At 36.3% G+C, this 17,929-nt stretch overlaps 1 protein-coding gene across 4 annotated transcripts in view; it reads right to left on the reverse strand.

The window, feature by feature from the left end:
- Nucleotides 1–17,929, reverse strand: part of TBC1D5 (TBC1 domain family member 5) — a 323,220-nt gene that overhangs the window by 281,320 nt on the left and 23,971 nt on the right. For all 4 annotated transcript variants that reach the window (XM_035556416.2, XM_050708888.1, XM_050708886.1 and 1 more), the window contains exon 2: nucleotides 14,327–14,388. The gene's annotated coding sequence lies outside the window, so the exon portion shown is untranslated. The remainder of the gene's footprint in view (nucleotides 1–14,326; nucleotides 14,389–17,929) is intronic.

A 17,929-nucleotide genomic window follows, 5' to 3' on the forward strand; every position in this document is an offset into this window, starting at 1 on the left:
TGATGCCTGTTGCTTGTACACTCTGGATATAGGTCCTATACATAATGGGATCCAGAAAGCTGTATTGTCATTTATCTTTTGAAGTAAACTTACTATAGAATCTTTTTGGAACAAATACATAGACTTGCACTTGGGCAGAAAATAGACCTGGACACATTTCTCTTAGTATGAGTCTTCAATGCCTTAGACTATTTTTAAAGGTCACATAAATAAAAATAAAAATAAAAATAAAAAGAGATTGAGATTGAAAAAGAGGGGCAGAAGTATCATGTAGCCTGTAGGAACAAGACAGGGAATCAGCCACAATTTACACAATGAGGAAGTTTCACTGAAATTTTACCTGTCTCTGTAAGAGTAGAAAAAAAGTGTATGAGAAATTCCCATATGCTATTTCCTGTGTATGAGAAAGAAATAGCACTTCCTTCTGGTCCTAACAGTTCTGGCTCCATCTATAATCAAAAATGTCTGTTTTGTAAGAAATGTGCCTAAGACAGTACTGGATAAATTTATAATCTTACTTATCCCAAAACAAGAATCATGTTCCCAAAAGTCAGTTTAGACAAAATGTCTTCACCTACAGCACAGGTTTACAGATTTTCTCTCTGTCATCTTGGTGTGATTTTTCACCTTCATCATTCTAGTTTCCTTCCCTCATACTTTTTTTTTTCCATCACATCTATTTGTACATTTTGACAAAACCTTGAGATGTAGAAGAAAGGAACACTTAGTAATTATGCTCAGTTTCATCTGCATTTACCATTCAGTAGATCTGTCATCTCCACTTTACCATAAAGAAGTGAAGCAGAGAAGGGCTACAGGGTGCATGTGGCAGTGAATCAGGAACCAAACTTTTCATCTCCTGACTCACACAGCAATGCTTTCTGGGCTATATAAATGAACAGTGCATCCAACATTACCACCTGGGCAGAAAGCACTGGTTCAAACTCCAAGATTCTTCATTTTAACCTGAGCTACCGAAAGACTTTTTCTGTCCACCATCAGCATAAAAATGGTAACCAAAGCTGACTACAAGGTATAGAAGGAAAGCTGAAGTTATGAACCCTGTTAGGTAAATTTATGTAAAGGAACTTTAAACAAGAAGTTATCAGTAAATTAAAACAACTGAGGGAGACTTTCATATAGGAACATGTTCGTAAAATTTTCTTCCTTCCAAAACCTGTACTTGCAAATCATTTTAAACAAAAATACTCATTATAAAACAATGCCTGTAAAAATCCATGCAAGCTATTAGCAATCAGATAACTCCGATTAAGGGTTACAAACTAAAGTCTGGCCAGTCACTGACCTCTGAGTCATCTGACATAGTGGCCATAAAGGCTTAAAACTACATGAAGACTCTGGAGAGGAAAAAATAATCCCAAACAAAACTAACAACAACAAAACCAACCAAGCAAAACAAAAACAAAGCAGAACAAAACAACCAAGCAGCTCACCCCCAAATGTCCCATCAATAAAAGTCAACTACATCAACCTAGAAATACTTGAATAAAAAATGATTAAAATATCCTATTTTCCCCTTTCTCCTGAAGAAGGCTTTTGACTGATTTTCAATTTTAACACAAAAGTCACTCAACTAGTAGGTCAGCCAAGCCAGGAATCCTTAGAAGTTTAATTTTAAAGAAAACATATTCATTACCACAGCTCTTTATCTGCAGACATTTAGGTCTACCCTCCTATAAAGCCTTCTTTTTTTTGTACATTTAAGAATCATCCTCAAAGACTGAAAAGGATTAAATAAATTGAAGTAAGGCACAAAATGACATTACATAAGAGAGTAAAGGTGGTTTATTATTTAGTAGCAGAAGCAGGCCTCATTCATGTTGCCCACATCTCAGGGAAGTACAGTGTATACCTGAAATAAATAAAATTCCATTCTGAGCATATACCAACCCTAGTAGACGCCATGATCTCTTCAGTGTTCTGCAGAAAATCGTGTTGTGCAAACAACATAATTTTGCTATTTTATACAACAAATAAAAGGCATAGGTGTTCAGTAAAACTCATGCTATATGTAAGGAAAGCCCAGACTTATGGAGTAATCTGCTTTTGTAATCAGCAAAAAAAAAGGCAGTGTGAGAGAAACCAACCCAACTTCTAATCACGTTTTAGCTAGCAGATTAGTAGACACAACCATAGGGAACATGCAACACCTCTTTGTACTGTATGAATGGAATGCAATTCTGTTGTGCCTTTGCTGTTCTCAAATTATTAAGATTATGGTAACGCTGTCTACTTGAGAGCAATGCATGAAAGCTAGAACATTGTGTCTTCCAAAGCTCCATGTTACTCCAAACAAGAGGCCTCTAGCATACACTAAAAGTCCTACTCTAAAGTTACAAGATGCGTAACTAAACTTCCGATGTAGTTCTAGTAACAGCAATATATTTAAAAAGTAAAATTAAAGATAAAAGACTGAAAAAGACTCAGTATCAGAAAATAATCAGTGACAAAAATAAAACCTTGCATCACAGGATTTTTGGCAATTCTTTCATGTTACCCCTTCCTCCTCCACTCTTCCTTCCATATATTTAATCATCTGTTAGTAGAAATTTTTGTGGAATGGCTTGTCAAAAAGATATACCGAGGATGATCATGTTTTTGCAGAAGCACTGTTAATAATGCATGAAGAAATGAAAAATATTTAGTTGCAATTTTCTAAACTTTTTAGCAAAATATCTGCTAATCTCTTGCTTCATATACAATACCTGGGTAAAAATAAGATCTCTACCCCAAATTGCTTCTACCTTATCAGGCCAACAACTAATTCCTAGTATCAGACAACTGTTTTTCTGACATATTCCACATATTTTACCTTTTCTTCCTTTTGAAAAGGAACAGTTTCGTTTTACCTTTAACAACTTCATTTATGACTGGAACAAACCCTGGGGTAAAACTTTTAAGACTCCCCTCATGTTTACAGACCCCAGTACTCATGGTGGACTTTAACCACACCAGTATCTGCTGGAAGAACAACACTGCACAGAAGTAGTAACCCAGAGGTTTTCTGGAGTGCACTGATAACAACTTCCCTACACAAATTGTCAAGGAGCTGATGAGTGAGAGGCCTTCTACTAGATAGCGTACTTAAAATCAAGGAAGAACTGATCAGGGATATCAAGGCTGGGGGCAACCTTAGCTGCAGTGACTGTACGACGATGGAGTTCAGCATCCTCAGAGGCAGGAAAAAAGCAAGAAGTAGGATCAGTAGACGTCAGCAGAGCAGACTTTGACCTGCTGAGACATATGCTTGGAAGAATCCTGTAAATGGTTCTGGACAGAAGAGTCTAGGAAAGCTGTTTAATTGTCAAAAATGTTCTCCTCCAAGCTCAAGAATGGTTCATCCCAAAAAGCAGGAAAACAAGCTAAGGTGGCAGAAGACGTGAATGTGTAAACAAGGAGCAACTGGCAAAACTCAAACATAAAGTACACAGGAGGTGGAAGCAAGGACAAGAAACCTAAAAGGAATGAATAGAGAGACAGTGTCCAAGAATGCAGGGATAGGGTTAAGAAAGCTGAAGTCCAGTTGGAGGTGAACATGCAAAGTGATTTGAAGGGCATCTGGTGCATCAGCAGCAAAAGATACAATCTTTATATGTATAATCTTTGAAAGGATGTGCTGACCGGGACAGGGTTCTGAGGACTTGAGCAAATCAAATGCCACTCCTACCTTGAAGAACAGCTGGAAAGAAGATCCAGCGAACTAAAGGCTAGTGACCCTCATATTAATCACTAAGAAGATGACAAAAATAAACCTGGAAACCATTACCAAACAAAGAACAAAAAAGCGATCAGGGAGAATAAGCATGGACTCATGAAGGGGAAGTAATGTCTGACCTGAGAGTCCTCTATGTACAGTAAGATGACCACGTTTGTGGACAAAGGGACAGCAGTATATGTTTTTACCTCAAGTAAAGCTTTTAACACCAATGAAATACAGACTACAGTCTGTACAGTCTACTGTCTTTTGAGCATGTCCAGAGAAGGGCAACGAAGCTGGTGAGGAGTCTGGAGAACAAGTCTTATGAGGAGCGGCTGAGGGAGCTGGGATTGTTCAGCCTGGAGAAGAGGAGGCTCAGGGGCGACCTTATCGCTCTCTATAGGTACCTTAAAGGAGGCTGTAGCGAGGTGGGGGGTTGGTCTATTGTCCCACGTGCCTGGTGACAGGACGAGGGGGAATGGGCTAAAGTTGCGCCAGGGGAGGTTTAGGTTGGATATTGGGAAGAACTTCTTTACTGAAAGGGTTGTTAGGCATTGGAAAGGGCTGCCCAGGGAAGTGGTTGAGTCACCATCCCTGGAGGTCTTTAAGAGAAGTTTAGATGTAGAGCTTAGTGATATGGTTTAGTGGAGGACTTGTTAGTGTTAGGTCAGAGGTTGGACTCAGTGATCTTGGAGGTCTCTTCCAACTTAGATGATTCTGTGATTCTGTGACTAAACAACTGGCTAAACTGTTGGACTCAGAAGTTTTTAATCAGTGGCACGAAGTCCAGATGTCATCAGTGGTGTGCTCCAGGGGTCAGTACTGCAGCCAGTATTATATACAAGCTTTATTAATGACTTGGATGACACTGCAGGCTTGGTAGGCTTGCAGATAATACAAAACCGGGAGGAATTGTTGGTACAGAAGATGGGCGTGCTGCCATTCAGATGGACCTTCATAGGCTGCAGAAATGAGCCAACAGCAATTGCACTTAACCTTTGATGAACCTCATGAAAAGTCCTACACCTGGTTAAGAATAACCCCCCAAAGGCCAAGTGGCTGGAAAGAAGCTTTGCAGAAAAAGTCCAGAGCATCCTGGTGGACACCTACTTGAACATCAGACAGCAGTGTGTCATCACAGCAAAGAAGGTCAACAGCATCCTGGGCTGCATTAGGAAGAGCATTACCAGAAAGCTGAGGGAGGTGATTACTGCCGTTTATGCAGCACTGGTGATATGTTTCTGGGGTACTGTGTCCAATTCTGGGCTACCCAGTACAAAAGAGGCAAATATGTACTACAGTAAGTGGAAATTTCTGATGGAAAGGAGTAAAGAAGATGGAATCTGATTCTTCCCCAGTGGTATCGAGTGAACAGACAGACAACAATAGGTATAAATACAAGAAATCTGATTTCAATGTAAGAAAAACGTCTTTTACAGTGAGAACTATCAAAGCACTGGAACAGGTTGCCCATAGTGGTTGCACAGTCTCTACCTTTGCAGATATTCAAAACCCAACCCAACAATGTCCCAAGCAACCTGCTCTAGCTGACCCTGCTTTGAGCTGTGGGATTGGATTAGATCATCTCCAGAGGTGCCTTCTGACCTCAACTATTCTGTGATTCTGTCATTTATGGGAAACCATAAATGTTATTGCTCAAATTATTTGCATTCAACAGATATTTACAGATCACTAGTGCTATACAGAAATCAGCTTATGGAGGACCTTAAGTTGTTAACATAGGTCTTCCCAAATCTCCATATTAAGCTTATTTCTTCAAATATTGTCATATGCATTATTTTGTTGTTTTTTTCCCCCTTTTTGTGTGTATTGTTTTTTAGTCTGAAAGCATCATGTGAACAAAACACTGTATTTGATAGCATGATCTTAATGAAATAGCCACAAAAAACTTTCTTTAAAATCACATTATTTGCACACACACAAAGTTGTATCTTGAATTTAACTAAAGCATGAAATTCTGAACACAGTACACTTGTTTATTCATTCATATCAATAACTTAAGTGTACAAGTAGTGGAAAGAATCTCCTTCTATGAAAAAGTTTTGGCAAATGTTAAGAACCAAAAGCTTACAGGACAAACGAACTAATGGAGATATATATGAGGAAAAATTGTAAAATAAAATTTGTATTTCTATATCATCTAAGCCTTATACATTATGCATCAGTTTTTACCTTGGACAACTGGTGGAACGTTGAAGAAACTGCATCACAGGGCAGTTACTTAAGAAAATCCCTATCATATTGAGCCAAATGGCTCATTCCTTTCAGAAAATACAGATTTATTTCCGCAGTGTTTTTTTTTCTGCTAAGATAACTGTTTTTAAAATTATGTTGCACTTTCTGAAGACCAACAAAAGTAGAAATGAGTATATCACAGTTTGAAGTGACCAAACATTCTAATTCGCGGTCCTGCTGTTGCACAGGAAGATAAACCTTAGAGACAGTAAGCAATTATTTCCTGTGCATCTTACATACCTGTCAGCAGGATCTTTTACTACCCTAGCTAGGCACTGGCTCAGGACTGGTTCAGAGTATTGGTTTGTGACTGCCTCCTGTTCTCTTCAGCTGTCTTTTTCTCACTCCTTCCCTGAACCAGCACTAATGGTAATGTATTCGGATTAGAAAATTAATAAAGATTAAAATTAATATAGCAAAAGACGACTGCATGGATGCGCAAGCAGCAGCCTGCATAAAAGTGGCAATAACACATGGCTAGGGAAAGGGCATGTCTACCTCCTTTGGTTTCTGAAGTGATTCTCCAAATCAATCATCCTTACTTACTACGCTTCCGTTTATTCTGGGGAAATTGTTCATATTACGCTCTTCACATTTTCAGCTGCTAAAGCAAATTCTAGCCACTCAGTAGTAGCCACAGCATTTTTTCCTGAATCATTTGCCCCCATAAATAATTTTGGAGTTGTCAAATGAATTCTTAAAATTGCAGAATGAAAGCAGGGTACATAGCCTTTCCTAAAATACAGTCACTATAAAAAAAAGTGCAAAGACCCCAAAACCTCTGGCTCACTTTAATATTTGAATGTCTTATGAAAATAAAAAACAAACAAACAAACATATGTTTGTTTTTACTGAAAAGCATTTAGCATTCTAAAAGATTTTCCATAATTTCCATTGGCAACAATTGTGAAAGCTGAGCTGTATCTCTACAAAAGTAACGAACTTAACTTCACTATTTTGCATTTAACTGTTCAGCACTAATGCCTTCCAGAGGACAGCTTAATCTTATTAATTAAAGTTTATATCATTAATAGATTTTTATTCTCATTTAGGGTGTTTTGCATTTTTCACACAATGCACAGAGCAAAATATCTCCCTTTTAGTTTCTGCACACTTCTGAACTCTGGCATGTCCCAAGCCTCCACCAACAGCTTCACCTTGACTCTTACCAGGTTAAATGAATGTAATTAGCTCAGTTTAAGATCAAGAACCTTTGTAAGACCAAAAGGCAAGACGGAGCTTTTCTTTGGAAAGCAAATCTAATTTGCTCTTTTCCTATAGTGCTGACACATGCTTTAAAGCAAGAAAATCCAAACGACCCTATGCTCAGCACAACCCAGGAATTTAAAAAATCACCTCTTTAAATTTATCTGAGTCTGAATGACTCAGGACAGAAAAAGGGAAGGAATCTTTCAACAATCAGCTGTAGCATGTAGAAGAAATTAACATGAATGACTGCAAGGAAAATATCAGCAATAGGCTTTGAAGAAATCTGGCTTGGGTCACTGAATAGAAAACAGGCAGATGCTAGGCTGCCTAGCCCAGGTCACTGCAGGGAGAACAACAGCTGCCTATGCAAGTCTTGCCTGGGACACAAAGATGGTGCAAGACTCTACCATGACAATTTCTGTAGTACATGCTTGATGAGTTTAGTATGGGAGAAAAGATTTTTATTTTTTTTTGTGAGTGGAGCTATGACAAATCGAGTCATTTATTCAGTTTCACTACTTGTTTTTATTCTCTTGTATGTGTACAGTAGTTGTACAACCAAGAAAAAGAGTATGGATGTTGACTAACTACACAGATTTAAATATGAAGTAGAGGTAAGAAATTCTGAAGTGCTCTACAAAGTTATTAATATTTTAACAGGTCTTAAAAGCTATTTTATAATAGTGCAGATACTGTTGGGACCGGAGGGTCTACACTCACTCAATATTAACTGCTGTATATTTTAAGATATTTTATTTTTACATTCACATGGGGGTCAGAGGAGAAAGTCTTCTCTGATCATCCCTATATCCACAATGACTTTTAGCTAAGAGTTAAAAGACTCCTTTTTATAACCCACCAAGCAATATTAGAAGTGACTTACAGAGTTGTTCATCCATCCAAGGCTATTACTACAACCTCTACCATAATAATCTCTGGATTATGTTACAGAAAACTGAACTCACATCACAAATCCTGGTAAGCAGAAGGGATTTTTTGAAGTGAATTTTTCTGTGATTGCCCAGCTCCCCATTTCATGACTCATGCATTCCTTCCAATCATATTATTCATCACTTCTTTTCATGGAGGCGAGAAATTATAAATGATCACTATCTTGATTTGTCTGAGCACAGAAAAAAGTATCTTTAGAATGCATGGACAACTCTACTTAACAGATTAGCTACTTATTCAAAATATGTTTCACTGAAAACGCACAATATGCTTTCAGATGTGCCTTTAGTTTTACTAACTGTTTTAAGAATGTATTGCATGCACATGCACACACTACAAGTGTCTCTAAGAGTCTTAAGAGTAGTACTGTAGATTTTAGGTGATTTTAGACAAACAAAATATGTTCTTTCAGGTTGTTACCAAAATAGACTTCTCAGTCCCAAACTGCTTTCACTTTCATTCCCAGATAGTGCATGTATTTATTAAGAACAAGTAGACATAGCAAAGCAAATAGAAAATTGTTTAAAGATAACTACTTTATAAATTTGGAAGTAAGATGTTTCAACCCATAATGTGCTTTATGTTTTCAATCCACTAAAAAGAGATAGCTTAGACATACCATGGTGAGGAGTTGCATAGTACAAAAACAAAACCAGTTCTGCACAGAAACAGAAAAAAAATAAATTTATCTAGTTAAATAATAGCAAAAATCTCACTAGTTGGCTGCATATTAGGAGAAACTTCAAGGAAAAGCTTATACATCAACTTCACATCAATACACATCGACTTCAGGGCCGCTATCAGCTTGTCGTAAGTTACACACAAATGTTTACAAGATCAGAATTTCAGCTGAAAGTGAAAACATGTTTCAGTAGAGACAAGTCACCGCACAAGCACAGCCTCCTTCACTGACCTTCTTGCATCTTCACTGTATTGCTGACAAGATGTTAGAGGCTCTTTCTGGTACACATCTTTACCTACACGTGTCAGGACAGAGTATGCTAGTGGTGTTCTGTGTGTGTGCTAACTTTATGCAAATAAGGAGAAGTTACACCAGCAAAACTTATTTTTTGGTTCTTTCAGTGCTGGGGACAGAATGAAGACAGAGATGCTTAAACAGGACTAAGCTATTCTGACTACCGCTTTGCAAGGAAGTCGCATCTGAGGTAGAAGTGTGTTGCTAGTGTAAATAAGCTAGCAAACTGCTCCTGATACACTTTACTTAATTCATTAAGGCATATTTCAGTGAGAAAGACTCATCAAAAACCTTCTGGCTTTGATGTGGATAAACTCAGCCATCTCTAATTCTGAACTTGCCGGTCGTCGTCTTTTGGATACTACTCATTTCCTGCAGTTAACGTGCATTCAAAAAACCCCCAGAAGGTTGCCTAAAGTTTATTCAATTTTTACTAGCATTACTAAAATATGAACAGTTACTGTAAGTCTTATGAGGATTTTTTTCACTGCCTGCAGAATAAGAGACATTTCCTCTCCAAGAAAACCATCAGATACGACCTAATGCCAGGTGGCTTTATGAAAATCATAGAGAAAAAATGAGATAAGCATAAGGGGAGATAACAAAATCCCAAAATATGATAATACAACTTATATTATGAAAACTAGAGAACCCATGTTTTGCATAAAAAGACAAAAGAATGAAAAAGTGTAAATAGAAAAGATGCATGTACGTAACTAGTAATAAAGCTATTTTCTATTGAAAAGCTTTCACAGAACAGGCTGCTGGGGTTCAACAGTCAAGCTAAACTTCACAATTTACTATGTAAGTGTTTAACCATACAGCCATACTATCTCTCACGTTCTTTCAGATTAAAAAAGAAACAAAAAACAAAAACAAAAAACATCTACCGTACATTGAAAGACACTTATATGAATGTAGAAATATGTAAAGAGCAGGGTATTTTAATAATATAATCAGATGATTCATCTCTGCTATTGCTCACAGATGTCCAACACAAAAGAGCCTACACTTCTCAAAAAACCACTACTGCTACCAATATTACGTCCTTAAGTTCTTATCATCATGCTATTGCTTCAAATGTCTACATTATTTCCTCTCAAATCCACATCCTTCTAGAGCTCTCATCTCCCTATGAGCTCCTTAGTTCAAGTTGAGAACAACTGCTCGCTCCTTTGTGACCATGCCATAGAGTGCAGTACTGCACCTCCGATGCAACTTCTTCCTGGCTATACCTTCATCCTCCCACAGACATTCTCCTGAACAGTACAGAAAAGACTTTTCTAAGGAACATACAGGATTTCTTTTCTTTTTTTTTTTTTTTTTAAGCCGAGGTCTTACTATGATCCACATTTTACCTGAACTTTTATTTTACATAATGTGTGTTCTCTCTTTTTAAAACAACATACCTTAATACTGTCAAATCTGATCAGTCCTACATCCTTAACTGCAGATTTCCACAATGCATTGCAAAACAGTTCTCCCACAAAGTGGAACAGAACGTGAATATTCGTTTTACAAAGCTACTGTATGTTTGGTTACAAATACTAGAGTATTTCTCCAGTATTTCCTTCAAAGGGAAGGACTATTTTTTACTACTTGTGAGAGCTGGAGAGTGCTGATCCCTATTCTGTGAAGCATGCTATCGTCATTAGGATGACAAAATCAAGTCTTATTGTGGCAAGAAGAAACATCATTTAGTGTCAACAACACACTGCTATTGATTTGAACTCCTCCGTGCCTCACGGGTGAAATAACAAGCTCCTACACACAGACCCTCTAAGCATACCAATAGAGGAGAGAAGCAAGAAAAATACTAAAAATGGATATATTAAAGATACAACAGGAAATATATGACTCATGAGATGTAAATTCTTTTATCTGTATGGAATAAATTGAAGAAGAGCTTAATATGGCTTCTGCGATTTCTATGGAGTTAGATTAGAACAGAAATACACCTATCAATAACACACCAGATTTAGGCTTCCCAACCAGCATCTCCTAGATGTTCAGCAAACTCAGTGAAACAGGCCAGCTTCATTTTCATGATCTACGACATGACTATTCACATTTTTTAAATTATGCTTTTTTTTTTTTAGCACCCCAGTTGGCCGTTTCAGTGTAAGACAAGGAACTGATTGAGCATAGAGCTGAAATTATCCTTCTGCATTACTTGCAGGATCTCTTTAAAACAGAGCTAAGAAACTTTCTGTCAACATGGATAGGTTCACTCTTTTTTCTATTTCTGAACAGATTTTTTTCCCTGAAAATTGCAAAACATTTTTCTTCTTAAAAAGATATTAAAAAAATAAAATAATAGTTAGACCTGCAACATCAAAATAAATATCACTTTACACATTAATAGTTATTTTTCAAAAACTCACTGATGCCTTTAAGCAAATTTGCAAAACAGAAAGTGTAGTAGGCTGAAATTCTACTTATAGCTCCTAACTGCACCCAAAATTTAAGCTAATTTCAAACACATACATAGCACCATAGTCAGCATGCTAGAATCCCACAGTCCATCTCTTAAAACATAAAGTAATATAAAAGTCATAAAAAATAATTTTAGGATAACTTCTTTTTAAAAATACTGTGGAGTAGAGGAATAAAAAACTATTTTCATACCATATCCAGAAAATGGGTGAGGTGTTAAAGAAACCTCTTGTTTAATGTGACCTTTGGCTGTACTTTCACTTGTCATCATTATAAAGTAGCTACTTTCAGTGCCAAAACAGAAGCTGCGTTATATTACCCTCTAACAGTAGTAACACATATTTCAGGAAGTGTTTCATACTCTGAGAAACTGGTGGCAGAACACATTGACAGCACTTACCTTTGTAATTACTTATAATGGGGCTTATTGAACAATAAGGCCTCATTTACACAACGAAATATGAGTGACTGCACAAAATTTCATACAGCATGTCACAAACTAGTAGTATACGTTCAGGAACTCCCTTGGAGTTCTCGGCTTCAGTCAAAACATTCAAATAAAGAGAAATGCAAATTTCACATTGGAACTCTGCCCCAAATAATGACAATATTCAGGGCTTCGTTACTGCGTACAGACCAAAAATACTGCATCATTAAGATCTCTAATACACTTGACTTTTCTTAACGTATGTAATTACAAAAATATTTCTGGAAAGCAAATGAATTTGAAATTCAAGTAAGATTAATAGAACAAATATGACAAATTTACGTTTTATACGACCGTAGCAAGCTGCAGAGTAAAAATCACTAGCTTTCATTATCTAAAGCTGTTCATCTAACACTGTAGAGAGAAAAACCATTGATACATACTGTACACACATTTTTATCCATGTACATAAATCAAAGGAAACAGCTTCCTTTAAGGCAAGCATATGAAGATACTAGAGCAAGATACAAATTAAATATTCATACATTCAATATTTCAAAATAAGGAATTTGGATATACACATGCATAATTTAAGTTCTATAGTGAAACCTGTCTACAGAGGCCATTTCTACTGTATTTCAACAGCATTGAAACTTGAAATGTACAATGCAGCCTTTCCAAGCTGTGTTAAAACTTTAAAGTATATAGTAATTCATTTCAAGTACCAAACACAGAATAAAGGCCATGTTGTGCACACAGCTCCTTTCCACAGGAACTACTGCTTTGCCCGCTTCGTTACAGCTCTTCCAGCACTACAAAACAGGGCTGACAGTCACTGCGCTTTCCTACAAGGTGGCTTCAGGCTGCCCAAAGAGGTAGTCAGTGGGAACTGAAGTTGAACAGGTAACTTCAGGTGTAAGAGGCTCACAGTTCCTGAAAAAACGCATCATTACCATTTACTCTGAGTCCACTTCTGATCCAAGGTACCTGTTTTAAACTCCATAGAGCCAGTGCTCATATATGCAGGCTGAAATTGCCCCTTATTCTGTTTTTATGCATTTACTCAAGCCTCATCAGAGAAAATGATGACATCTCAGGCCTTTTTAGCTGCCAAAAGAAAGCAAGGCAAAAACAGGCTTCACAACAAAACGTGTGCACAAGGAATGATTCTTTGTGAACACAGAATCTGACAGTAGTTTACACACAACAGCACATCCTAAATTTTAGGAGCTTATAAATTCCTATGCATGCAAAAAGCACCATGGGTCAAAAAAAAAAAGCCTACTCCTCCTCACTTGCCCCCTCGACACTTATCTTCTTCTGCGTGTCTAAAGATACCGTCATTGCTCCCCAGATATTTAAACCTTGCCATGAGAAGAAAGTCTCCATATAAGATATTAATGTGATTTTATTATTTTCTTATTAGAAGTTAAATGTTTTAGTTCAAATATCAAGAGGCTCATTTAAAAAGCATCCATTCTATCTGGGCAAAAATATCTCAATTTAACTTTGAGAATAATTAAAGAGTACTTAATAATGGGAAAACAGAACAACTCTGTTTCTACACATTTTATGGTAAACATTTATCTTTGCTCCTTAAAGGTCACTCATTTGATCTTGACACATTTATGAAATAATACAAGCAAAAGCTAAGTAAGTAGAAAAGTGATATTAAGCAATACAAAGCTAAACAAAATTAGTATCTACATGGTAAATTGCTTCATTGAAAACCATCTATGGATTCTGCAAAGAATATACTTTTGCCTTAGAGCTAGTACTTTAATTTTCAGGAACCAAGAAAAAAAATCAAAACTAGTCAGTAACAATGCAGCGTCGAAAAGCAATAAACTCAAAATTAAGTTATAAATAATTTAAAGCATGTCATGAAGATGTATTAATAATTCATCAGATAAATAATTTACTAAATAATCAAATAAATAAATAATGAAATACATAAATAAATCAGCAAATAAATAATTCTGCAAAATAACCTAAACAATAAGTCACTAAAACAAATGACAAACCTACAAAACTACAATGATTTTCTAAATTCTGATAGTTTTAAATAAACAAATGTATATAAACTAGATCAATCTTTGGTGGATAGAGAAATAGTTTTCACTGCTATTGGTAAATTCCTGATTATACTGCACCAGGATACAATTTTAGATTTTACAAGAGTGCAGTTTTTTCCTTGTAAATTATTAACATGATTGCTACAATACATCCTGCTCTGTATTTTACGTGTAGTCCCTTTATGTAGCTCATTCCCCCCCCCGCCCCCCCCAAAATGAAATTCTCTTTACAACATTCTTAATTCAAGTTGCTTTTTTTTCCTGGGCGCAGTACTTACAATACTGCAATAGCCTTCTTGGTGGTTCTCTTACTATCTTCTGCAAACCTTCAGAAGTTTTGCTGCAGGGGGAAAACAAGTAGAATAACCTTAATTATTACAGATGGTATCTCATTCATTAGTGGATGACAACATTTTATTTGAAAGCACAAGAAAAGCTGTTTTATAATTCTACAAAGCAACTTAATGTGAAACAACCATTACAGTTTGCAGACTACCAAAAGTTTTTAGAAGTCTTTGGTGGAACGAGTTCAAGCAGACTGAGGCCTGTTTCTTGTATTTAAGCTGACACACAATCTGTGCAAACTGGCACTAATTCAGATGTAAAGACAAACCATGAGAAGGACAAAATACTTGGCTGACATCTAATGTTATCCTTGATTTTGGAAGTTCATAGTCCTTGAAAGAATACAGCGAGCCCGTTTACTCTCCACTATCTCGGTGCCTTCACAATTTAATTAGAGCCCTGCACTCCAAAGCCAATGCCGACACCACAAAGGTCAAAATCCACCCATCTCCTGAACCAGGTTTCATTTTCCACTTATGGTAATGAATATTACTGATGGTCACTACGGTTAAATACATATATATACTATATATATATATATGTATATATACATATATACATATATATACACACATATATACACTGTACATATATACACATATGTATATATGTACAGTTATATACATATATACAGTCAAAGTGGTATTCTGTAAATACAACATTTAAAGAAATGTGCCAGAAATGTAATCACATTATCAGTTTTTATCCTTCCTCTTGAAAGAGTTTATTTGCTTCCTCCCATACCACACATTACAGGGAAGCAACACAGTTTTGTAAGCCATGCCACCGACCTGGATTCTTAATCTCTGTACACGCCAGTAAAACTGAATGAGTATGTCAAATCTGAGGTTAACGAACAACTATATATTGTATACACACATCATTTCTTGCTAGTTGGTTCAAAGGAAATCAGCCAGCAGTGCTGTTTCTGCTGGTAAAATCTCTAATGGTTGATGCCGTTGCTATATTTCAGCATTTAAAAGCATAAAGGATAATTTACTCTTAAAACTACCTGGGCACATTATATTTAACAAGTCTCAAATTCTCTTCAGGGATTATAATAAGGAAACACTTTGCTTAATCATAAATTTTATATTTATCTTGGCTAAACACCCTCCTTTGGATAGACTGCCATGTTTTGTCAAGAAAAATCAACACAGTGGAAATGAAGCACTTGTTCTGTTGTGTGGTCATTCAAAAGAGTATGTAGAAGTAATGTAAATGTGCACCAGTGCTGCTGATAATTTCACGCTCTCATACACTCATTTCAATTTGCTTTAAAAAAGACTATTCCTCCTGGCTAAATATAGTCATCATGAAAAAGCATACCTCCCCTTTGAGCTAATAACATTGCAAACCCCAAAACACAAGAGTACAAAAAAACTTCTGTATTTTAAGCAATCTCAGACACATTTTTCTCACTATATATATATATATTTATTTTTTCCTGAAGTGGGACAAACGAGAGTTTTTTACTCCCCAGATTTCCACATTCCTTTTCAAGTATGACAATTCATTCTCACCCCATGCCTGCAAATCCCATCCAGTCCCGGCACACATCCAACATGTCCTAAATGCCCGTCTTTTTAAGTAATAGATTGTTGAAAAACTAGTATATTTCTCCACACATTAAAAGATTTTCAGGATTACTGGGGCACACAATGGCTCAGCAGCGATCCTGAGATTACTCCAGGCTGAAATTTCCTGCAGGAAGTACCACTAAGGCACAGATCAGCTTCAGTTCAGAAGGCAAACTGGCAGCCTTTGGTAGCAAACTGATTTCTCACTAATGAGTTACAGTAAAGCTAAAACCGTAATTACAGTCACTGATGTCTTAAAACACTTTTTTTTTTCCTTTAAAGATTCGCTTAATTTTCAATTAGTTTCATGTTTAATTTCGGTTTTTAATATATGGTTCTTGACCTGACCTCCTCACGTAACAAGTTTTTGTCTGAGTTAAAGGGTTCTGCTCAAATAGTTCATGTTCTGCTCATGTAGACATGTAAATCACTTAAAGGCAGGTCACCTCAGAGAGAAGGTAAAACAACCCATGACCTGAGATAGAGCCACCTCCCTCTCTATTGCAATCTAATGCAAATTCCATTTCCCACAAGAGGTAAGGATAGAAACTGGATTTGATTCCTTGCCCCTGTTCTGCCTGCTGGCCCTTTTCTCCCCAACCTCCAAACATAATAGAAGTGCCTTTACTCAACAGGGCATGTAAAACACTGGTCAATGGAAGACTAAAGCAAAATTCAGGTGTATTTTACAGAACAAGGATGCAAACCAGAAATAAAATATTTGTGTGAGTTCTGTACTCTGCCCAGGCTGAGAAGCCAGCAGCTGCAAGAGGGAGACCACGTTGCTGGCACCAAAGCTGATTTGGGTAATAATGCAAGGAAATGGTTTGTACCATACACCCAAGAAAAAAAAAATCAAATATTTACAACAGCAAAGTTATAAAAAAGCTCACTTTATTTATAATAATATAATAAAGTAAAAAGCACTGAGCAATAAAATCTTCTGCTATCCTCCACCTTTCAACACTGCCATTAACAGTAAGTTTCCTACTTTGCATGTATAAATCACATGATCTGAGCTCAGATATTGCTAGTTCTTCCCTTTGGAACTCACGAAATACATACTAATGAAACAAAATTTTAGGAAGCGATTAAATTTTAAGAAATAAGAAATAAAAAATAAAAAATAAGAAATTTTAAGATTTAGGACATGAGATTTATTTATTTATTTTTCCTTCATGTTCAGGAGTAGACACATGGGAACAGAGAAAGACTAGACAGATGCACTTAACAAAATTACGGGTATGGAGAGGTACTGACCATTATATTCTGACTCATACCTGAAGGATTCTTTGAATAGTTACAAGTTATATAAAATATTTTGCATTATTCATGAAAAAAAATTACTCTAATGGATTAAATTCGGGAAATAAATAACACGTAAATCTTTTCCATGCCAGAAGCCTCATTCCTCTGCCACACTCCCTTCCCTCTAGTTATTACAATTGATCAATTAAATACAAAATTACCTGTTTGGACAACTTTACACAAGAAAATACTTTTCTGACTCAGTACAGTACATCATGAAAAGATTTTACTTTATCTCTATTATCTTACTGATTTTTCTCTTAACATAAAAAGTAAAGAAGTGCTCATAATACACATTAAGTCTAAAAACTGTAAAGGTAACACAGTCTTACAATCAGTTATGGGATAGCTTTGAGTATGTTCCTAGTAAGAACTTTGAATATTTTTTGAAAAACTTTTTAAACCAGCTTCTTCTAACTGTCTCTTAGTAAAATAACAATTTTAACATATTAAAACATATAGTACAATGTTAAAGCCCAAACTAGTGGACCAACTGCTACAAACACAATACATAGCTCATTTGGCTGTCACGATCCACATTTCCTAGCTGATTTTTAGATAAAAACAAGCAGATTACTAGGAAAGGTTTATCTCAAATTCCCACATGTACAGCATGCCACATTAAATATATGCAAATCAACCATTTTC

This window comes from Cygnus atratus, chromosome 2 (assembly GCF_013377495.2).
Source record: "Cygnus atratus isolate AKBS03 ecotype Queensland, Australia chromosome 2, CAtr_DNAZoo_HiC_assembly, whole genome shotgun sequence".
NCBI classification, from domain to species: Eukaryota; Metazoa; Chordata; class Aves; order Anseriformes; family Anatidae; genus Cygnus; species Cygnus atratus.